Raw genomic sequence first — 8,784 nt, 5'->3', positions numbered from 1 at the left:
TCCTCTTTTCCCATTTCCTCTTGGTTGCCCTTGCACTTGGATTTGCACCCTCTATTAACTGTACTGTCAGCCCTACAGCAGTTACGTACATATCTGTAATTTATTCATATTAATGTCTGTCTCTCTCTCTAGGCTGTAAACTCTTTGTGGGCAAGGAACCTGTCTACCGACTATTATATTGTGCTCTCCCAAACACTTAGTACAGTGCTCTGCAGACACAGTAAGTGCTGAATAAATATGATTGATTGATCGATCCATTTTACATACTTAAAATAAATGGTCCAGTCTCCAAGTTATTGCCAATAATATTCAGTGATTATTTAACCATCACAGAATCAGCAAGACAATATGCAAAATGTCTCACACTATAGGGGGGCATCACACAGGACACGAACACCAGCTCCTTCTAAACCACAAGGAGGGACTGCCTTCATCTGGATGGAATTGAAACCACCTAGCTCCTGGACACTTTGAGGCACTGGATACACTACTGAAAGATCCTTGAAAGAGGGAATAAATGTTATGACATCAAGTAAATGTTTCTTCAATAGCTTTCTCTCTTTGGGGAGGCTAGTACAATTTTGTTTGACCTTTATTTATTAGGCAATTGATCTTTACTAGCAGTTGCCTAGGACAATTTCCCTGCACTACGCGGAGCGCCTCCGTGCACGGAGAGATCAAATGAAAAGGAATTCATGGACATAATTTGCCAGCCACTACACTGGAAACTTCTGTCCCCTGAGGAGTCTTTATCTCCTTGTTTCAGAGCATGCACTGAACTTTTAGATCTTGCTCTCCGATTCATGATTTCCCCTTTTCCCTCTGTGCCTTTGTCAGAGAGCAAAGAAGGACTGCTAAGCTCGTGCTGGCTGTGGAAACCCTCGGAAATTTGTTGGGTCTCCTTTACCATTTCACCCTAACCCTACTATCCAGTAGGCTATAGAGAAAGTTCTAGTTCAGATTTTTACTCATGGGTCCTTGCCCACAGGATGGGCATTAGTTTTGCTGGCCTAGTGGCCATGTCAGAAACAACTCCCTGGAGAAGCGGAGAGAAGGGTCATGATTGCCTGCCTCTCTGCCTTCCTTTCAGATGGAAAATGCTGCCCAAATTGAACGAGGAGAGGTGAAAATGGCAGTGTGATGGGAGAGAAGTTTGATTAACACAATGCTCACTTCCTCTGAAACTGAGGTGCAGAGAGTGAATCATCAACACCTTGTCAATAAACCAAGTTACTTACTGCTTCCTTGTTGCTGAGGAAGGCACTGGATTAATTGTGGATTCTCTCAGGTCTGCTGCCCAAGGACCTAAGCAAAGGCACTTCCACTGTCCTAAAGAAGAAGATGATTCAGTAATCCGCATCTTCCAACCCAATCTGGAAGGAGACCCCTCAGCAGACTGGCTCCCCATCTCCATGAGGAGAAGGGGCTGAGGAAGGGAAGAGGAAGAAAAATTAGTCCCACAAATGTATTTGCAATTCAACAATTAATTTTCATCTGTGCAGCCTCCCACAGTTGTTGTCTGGGCAGAAATTGGGTTTTAAAGTGGGAGCTGCCCACTGGCAACTCCCAAGCACTTAGTACAGTGCTCTGCAAACAGTAGCACTCAATAAATATGATTGACTGACTGACTGACCTCTGACTAAACACTGCCAAACTAGCCATCCACCCTGATAAATTAACTGCAGGCATTAGTGCAAGGGGTTTCAGGTACCAAGGCTCTCAGAGACTCATTGCCATTCTCTACCTTCTCTCCCCTCCTTTCATGCCCCTGCTCGGATGGCAAAACACTCTGGGAACCCTGAGACCCAGGAGCAGTGAACCTAGGGGCCCACAGGGGCCTGAAGAAACCTCTGAACTTCAGGCGTGGCAGCTTCCATGGTCACTTCATTATGACACCTAAGAGTGGCTGCTCTGGAGATGAATGACCGTGGCCTGTGGCCTGTGATCTATGGCTACTACTCTTTCCTCACAGTTCCCCCATGTCTCTTCCTACCCCTCTGAAATGGCACACAGAAACAGCTCTTTATTAACTTTTTTCTGGCCTCTTTGTATTCTCATGTAACATTCTAAAGAGACTTCCAGTGGCAGACAATTCAAACCCAGTTATAATTCTGGGAAACAACAGTGAAATCAAAGTGGCTTCGTTGAAAAAGCCTCATTTGTGACTTCTACACCTCTGACCTCTTGATCACAGTCTTCCTCTGCCTGGAATACTCTCCCTCTTCAAATCTGCCAGATCAAGCTCTCCCCTTTTTCAAAGCCTTTCTGAAATCCCACCTCCTCCAAGAGACTTTCCCCAAGTAATTTTTCCCCTCCCCATGTCATTTACTCACAAATACCATCTCAGCACTTACGAACTCACAATCCCCTGTAGCACGTCCTAACTTGATGATCTGAATACTCTTTCATGTAAACATTTACTCAACCACTTTTTCATTACTTCCTTCCCCGACTCTGTAAAGTATTTTGTGACTGTCTTCCCCACTAGGCTACCAACTCTTTGAGGGCAGGGATTGTGTCTCCTAATTCTCTTGTACTTTCCCAAGTGCTTAATACAGTGTTTTGTATACAGAAGTCACTCAACTAAACGTTACTGACTGAAACTGAAGATGTTTGGTAATTTAGCATGAGTTGCTCTTTGCTTCCCATTCTCTGCTGAAGCAGCCTCTTTAGGTGGGAAGTATGGCACTCAAGCAGGTGTGGAAGTGGTGATCGCTATGGAAGCAGTGATTGGAGTCCTGGAGGAGAGGAGTAAGCACAAAGCCACAGCCATGGCTAAATAACACGTTGCCCTTTTCTGACTGCACAGGTGATACGGTGCCTTCCTTTGAGCCACCAGGGACAAGAACTCATCCCCTGATACCTAACAGATTTGATGATAATGGTATTTGTTAAGTAATTACTATGTGCCAGGCACTGCACTGAGCACTGGGGCAGAGACAAATTAATCTGGTTGGACACAGTCCCTGTCCCAAATGGGGTTCACACTCTTAATCCCCATTTTACAAATGAGGTAACTGAAATGCAGAGCAGTTAAGTAACTTGCTCAAGGTCACACAGCTGACAAGTGGCAGAGCCAGAATTAAAACCCAGGACCTCTGATTCTCAGGTCCATACTCTTTCCATTAGGCCACACTGCTTGTCTGAGGAGGGTGGAATTGCATTCCTGTGGTCCTTGGATTTCCCCTGAATTCCTCACTAGGTCTTCAGGTCTCCTGCCTTTCCAACAGGTAGCTGCACTTCAGCAGGTGGGAACTGACTACAAAGGGTTTCGTTGTAAAATGCTCTAAGCCCTAGGTCACTTTCTTCTACTCAAGATTCTTAGCTTTCTTTCTGCACCCTAGGTCAAAATAGTAATAACAGTATTGAAGCAACTTGGCCTAGTGGAAAGAATACAGAAAATGGGAAGTCAGGGGACCTGGGTTCTAATATCAGCTCCACAATTTGCTTGCTGGATGACATTGGGCAAACCACTTAATTTCTCTGAGAATCAATTCCTTCATCTGCAAAATGGGGAATCAATATCTGTGCTCCCTCCATCTTAAAATGTGATCCCCATATGGAACCTAATTATTTTATATCTATACCAGCACTTAGGGCTTGACACATAGTAAGTGAATAACAAATAGCATATTATTATTACTATTGTACTATTTATTATTATTATTATTATTATAGTATTCATTAAGTGCTTATTGTGTACAGATCCCTGTACTAAATGCTAGGAAAGGGTAGACCATGGTCCAGTCAGGCTGAGATTCTGCCTCCAGCAGTAGTGCCAGAATGGTTGGAGGAAGTCTGTGTGTTCATCATCCTCCTGGACCCTCATCTTCTTGGCTAGTAATGGATCATCTAACACTCTTAACTCCAGAGACCCAGCACAGACTTGACCCAGCTCTCTTCCTTCCACCACTCAGTGACTCTTAAACCCTGCCTCTGTCATGAGATCTACTCCAGCTAGCTGAAAGAGAGACCATCATTTTTTTCTCCATATGCAACTCCCATGATGGCCTCTACAAGCACCTCCCCTCTGAAACACTCATCCCTCTGATTACCCCCAGCATCACTGCCATCTACATTTCTGCTATTTTGTGTTCACATTCATGATAAGGCAAACAATACCTGTTCCTTGTAGTTCCCAATAGCAGCAAAATCAGAGTTTGCTTTGTTGTTTCAACCCATCTTGCTTTTCAGGAACTCATCGCTGAAGTACAGTGATGGCTGCCTGCATTTATTTCCAAGCTTCATCTGATATTCGACATTTGTCTGCTTGCTCCAAGAGATTTAAGTGTAAGTCAGCACTTCTGGAGCGTTAGAATGTCCTTGGCTCTTGTGGGGCTCAGCCAATCAATCAATTGTATTTACTGAGTGCTTACTGTATGCAGGGTACTGTACTAAGCACTTGGGAGGGTACAAATAACAATAAAACAGACACATTCCCTGCCCAAAATGATCTTAGAGGGGGAGACAGACATTAATATAAAGAAATACAGCTATGCATATATGTGTTGGGGGGAGGAGGGGATGAGGGTGATGGTGGTGAAAAAGGAGAGCAAGGCAGGGTAATGCAGAAGAAAGTGAGAAAAGAGGAAATGAGGGTTCAGTCAGGGAAGGCCTCTTGGAGGAGATGTGCTTCCATTAACGCTTTGAAAATGGGAGACTAATTGTCTGTCAGATTTGAAAAGGAAGGGCATTCCAGGCTAGGGTTAGCATGTGGGTTAGTGGGTAGTGGCAAGATAGATGTGATAGAGGTACAGTGAATAGGTTGGCATTAGAGGTTGGCATTTTGTACTGTGCCAGTTGGGTCATAGTGGAAAATCAGAGAGGTGAGGTAGAAGGGGACAAGCTGAATCGGTGTTTTAAAGCCTGTGGTAAGGGATTTCTGTTTGATGAGGAGGTCAATGGGAAACCACTGGAGGTTCTTGAGGAGTGGGGAAACATAAACTGAATGTTTTTGCAGATAAATGATCCAGCAACAGAGTGAAGTATGGAATGGAGTGGAGAGAGACAGGAGGCAGGGAAATAAGCAAGGAGGCTGATACAGTAATCAAGGTGGGATAGGGTAAATGCTTGGATCAATATGGCAGCAGTTTGGATGGAGAGGAAACGATGGATTTTAGCAATGTTGTGAAGGTTGAAACTATATAGGCTTTAGTGATGGATTCAATATATGGGTTAAATGAGAGAGGGGAGTCAAGGATTACACTAAAGTTGTGGTTTGTGAGTCAGGAAGGATGAAGTTGCTATCTACGGGGGGAAGACAGGCTTTGGGTGGGAAGATAAGGAGTTCAATTTTGGGCATGTTAAGCTTGAGTTGACTGGAGGACATCAAAGTAGAGATGTCTTGAAAGGAGGAGGAAATACAAGACTGCAGAGAGGGAAAGAGATCAGGGCTGGAGATGTAGATTTACATATATGTAGATTTACATATTACATATATACACAGAGGTGGTAGTTGAAGTCATGGGAACGAATGAGTACTCCAAGGAAGTAGGTGTAGATGGACAAAAGAAGGGGACCCAGAACTAAACCCAGGACATATGAGCAGAGCCCTGAACTCTGAAGAATTCAAATATATGTACTTGAAATCCCAATCTCCTCTCTCTGTTGTCATTCAGAGAACTTCTTTAACTGCCAGTAACTTATCTTCCCTCTGAGATTGTTCCTCAACACTCACCTCACCCAGCCTCAGACCTTGCAGTCAGAACATGGTACATTGGGTTGGAAACTGGGTATCCCAGCACTTGTAAGAGAAGTTCACAACCTGTCAGTGTTGTCTGATTTAGGTCAAAAACTCCTAGAAGGTAGGGCAGTGGCTGTTGAACTTCCTGTTGCGTGGCATCTAGCACTGTGCTGTGAGTTGGGGGGAAGAGGGGTGGGGAAGCCTGTTGCAATCCAGCAGATGCTTTTTGGAATGCTGTAAATAGAACTTTTTTCAAGGAACCATCTTGTCCGACATCTCAGTGAACCAACCAAGCCTGGAGATTTGCATATGTAAGCATGAGTTGTGGTTATTTCCTAGAATCTTCTGCCTAAGAAGAGAAGATGTTAGTGAATTAGCCATAGGGAAATACATTCTACCTCAATCAATCAATGGTATTTATTGAGTGCTTACTGTGTGCAGAGTACCATACTAAGAGCTTGGGGGAATACAATCTATCATAGTTGTTAGAAATGGTCCCTGTCCATAAGGAGTTTACAGTCTAGAGGAGCCCAGCCTGTTTTCTAGAAGAGGAGATAATCCCCCTGTAATTAAGGGCTTTTCCAACTAAACAGGCAAAGGGTCAGTGAATTTATACATATAACCTGAAAGGGTTTCCATTTGTTCCCCAGGCTTTTAAAGAACTGGAAGTCAGAAACCTAGAAAAGCTTTGTTTTAAAAAGCCCAGTCATGTCACATCTCTAATCCCAGAAATGTATCTGCAGGTATAAGATAAGTGAGTTCCTCCATTCAAGCACAGTGGAAATTGCTGACAGGGGAGAGAAGTGATAATGAAGTCAGAGAAATACTAAATGAACAAAGAGAACTGAGTCTCAGTCAGGTCAGGTTATACTGACACTAACAAGAAGGCAGCTCTGTTCTATGGCTTTTCTAACTTGCTGCCCCAGAGTATAGAACCACTGTGCCAAGACCCTCTGTTTAATGCTATTAAAAACATCTAAGTCTCCTTTGATGAGATTTTAATCATCTGACAAGACACAAACAAAAGCAGCATTTCCTGCCTCTTTTCCCAAACTGAATATGACATATAATTGTGATAGGAAAAGAAAGAAAGAAAAAGTTAGTATTTTTCTTTGACATCTTATCATTAAAAAAGATGAATTAAAGAAAAAAAGAGTAATTTTCTACACACATCAGAAGTCTGAAATGTAACTCAGAGTGCTCTCTTTGACAGACTCTAAGAGCTAGCTTAGCAAGCTTCAACGATCAACAAAAAATAGTCTGTCATGAAACAAGTGAAAATGTGAACATGAACCGAATGAAACTGAAGACCCAGCTCTGCTTTCCCTCAACATCTGCCATCTTATGTTTGTATACATAAATTATTTACTGATATCAATGTCTATCTCCCCATCTATACTGTAAGCTCGTTGTGGCCAGGAAACAAGTCTACCAACTCTTTTTTACTCAGTTCTCCAATTCACTCCTGCATCTCCTCCAAACCAGCTTCTGCTCCCTTTGCACTGTCAGAACTGCCCTCACAAAGGTCATCAATGATCTCCTTCTTGCCAAATCCAATAGGCTCTATTCCATCTTAATCCTCCTTGGCCTCTCAGCTGTCTTTGACACTGTCGACCACCCCTTTCTCCTGGGAACACTATCCAACCTTGGATTTGCTGACACTGTCTTCTCCTGGTTCACCTCCTATCTCTCTGGACACTCCTCATTCTCTTTCAAGGACTTATCCTCTGTCTCCCAACCCCTAACTGTGGGAGTCCCTAAAGGATCAGTTCTAAGCCCACTTCTCCATCTAGCCCCACTCCCTTGGAGAACTCTTTTGTTCCCATTTCTTCAATTATATATTTCTTTGCAGATAATTCCTACATATTCAGCACTGATCTTTCTCCTTTTCTGTAGCTTCATATTTCCTCCTGCCTTTGAGACAACTCTACTTGGATATCCCACCAACACCTCAAACTTAACATGTCCCAAAATAGAATTCCTGATCTTTTCACCCAAACCCTCTTCTCCCTCTGACTTTCCCATCAATGTAGATACTATCCTCCCTGTCTCACAATCCCATAACTTTAACATTAACCTTGAATCCTCTCATTTAACCCACATATTCAATCAGTAAGCAAATCCTGTTGAATCAACCTCCACCTCATTGCTAAAATCTCACCTTTCCTCTCCATCCAAACTGCTACTATGTTAATCCTAGAATTTATCCCACCCTACCTTGATTATTGCATCAGCTTCCTTTGCTGACTTCCCTGCCTCCTGTCTCTCCCCGCATCAGTCCATACTTCACTCTGCTGCCCAGTTCTTTATCCTTCAAAATCACTGAGTCTATATAATAATTATGGTATTTGTTAAGCGGTTACTATGTGCCAAGCACTATTCTCTCCCCACTCCTCAAGAACCTCCAGTGGTTACACATCCACCTCCACATCAAACTGAAACTCGTTACCATTGGCTTTAAACCACTCATTCTTTATGGTATTTATTAAGCATGTTCTATGTGTCAGGCACTGTACTAAGGACTGAGGGAGATACAAACTAATTAGTTTGGACAGAATCCATGTCACTGTCACTGGGGCTCACAGTCTTCACCCCCATTTTACATATGAGGTAACTGAGGCCCAGAGAAGTTAAGTGACTTGCCCAAGGTCACACAGCAGACAAGTATCAGAGCCAGGTTAAGACTCCAGGCCCTTCTGATTCCCAGGCTGGTGCTCATTCATCTTGCCCCCTCCTACTTCACCTCTCTGACTTTCTACTTCAACCCAGCCCACCCACTTCATGCAACTAATGCCAACTTACTTTACCTCGATCTCATCTATATCACCAACCGTGCTTCATCCAAAAACTGCCTCAGGCCTGGAACTCTCTCCTCCTTCATATCCAACAATCACTCTCTTCACCTTCCAAGTTTTATCCGTGGCACACCTCCTCCAAAAGGCCTTTTCCACTCTTTTCTGTATCACTTTAAAAAAAAAAGTATTTAAGCACTTACTATGTTCTAGGCACTGTTCTAAACACTGTAATAATAATAATGTTGGTATTTGTTAAGTGCTTACTATGTGTAGAGCACTGTTCTAAGCGCTGGGGTAGATACAGGG

At 43.3% G+C, this 8,784-nt stretch overlaps 1 long non-coding RNA gene across 1 annotated transcript; it reads right to left on the bottom strand.

The window, feature by feature from the left end:
- Positions 1–1,275: 1,275 nt before the first annotated feature.
- Positions 1,276–8,577, bottom strand: LOC114813178. The gene is made up of 3 exons (XR_003760810.2): positions 8,491–8,577; positions 5,678–6,032; positions 1,276–1,426 (listed from the first exon to the last, which is right to left on the bottom strand). It is a non-coding gene; the product is annotated as an uncharacterized LOC114813178 (long non-coding RNA).
- Positions 8,578–8,784: the final 207 nt, after the last annotated feature.

Source organism: Ornithorhynchus anatinus, chromosome 7, assembly GCF_004115215.2.
Source record: "Ornithorhynchus anatinus isolate Pmale09 chromosome 7, mOrnAna1.pri.v4, whole genome shotgun sequence".
Classification (NCBI taxonomy): domain Eukaryota; kingdom Metazoa; phylum Chordata; class Mammalia; order Monotremata; family Ornithorhynchidae; genus Ornithorhynchus; species Ornithorhynchus anatinus.
Note: the sequence above shows the minus strand (reverse complement) of the source record. Positions and strands in the feature narration are given on the sequence as shown.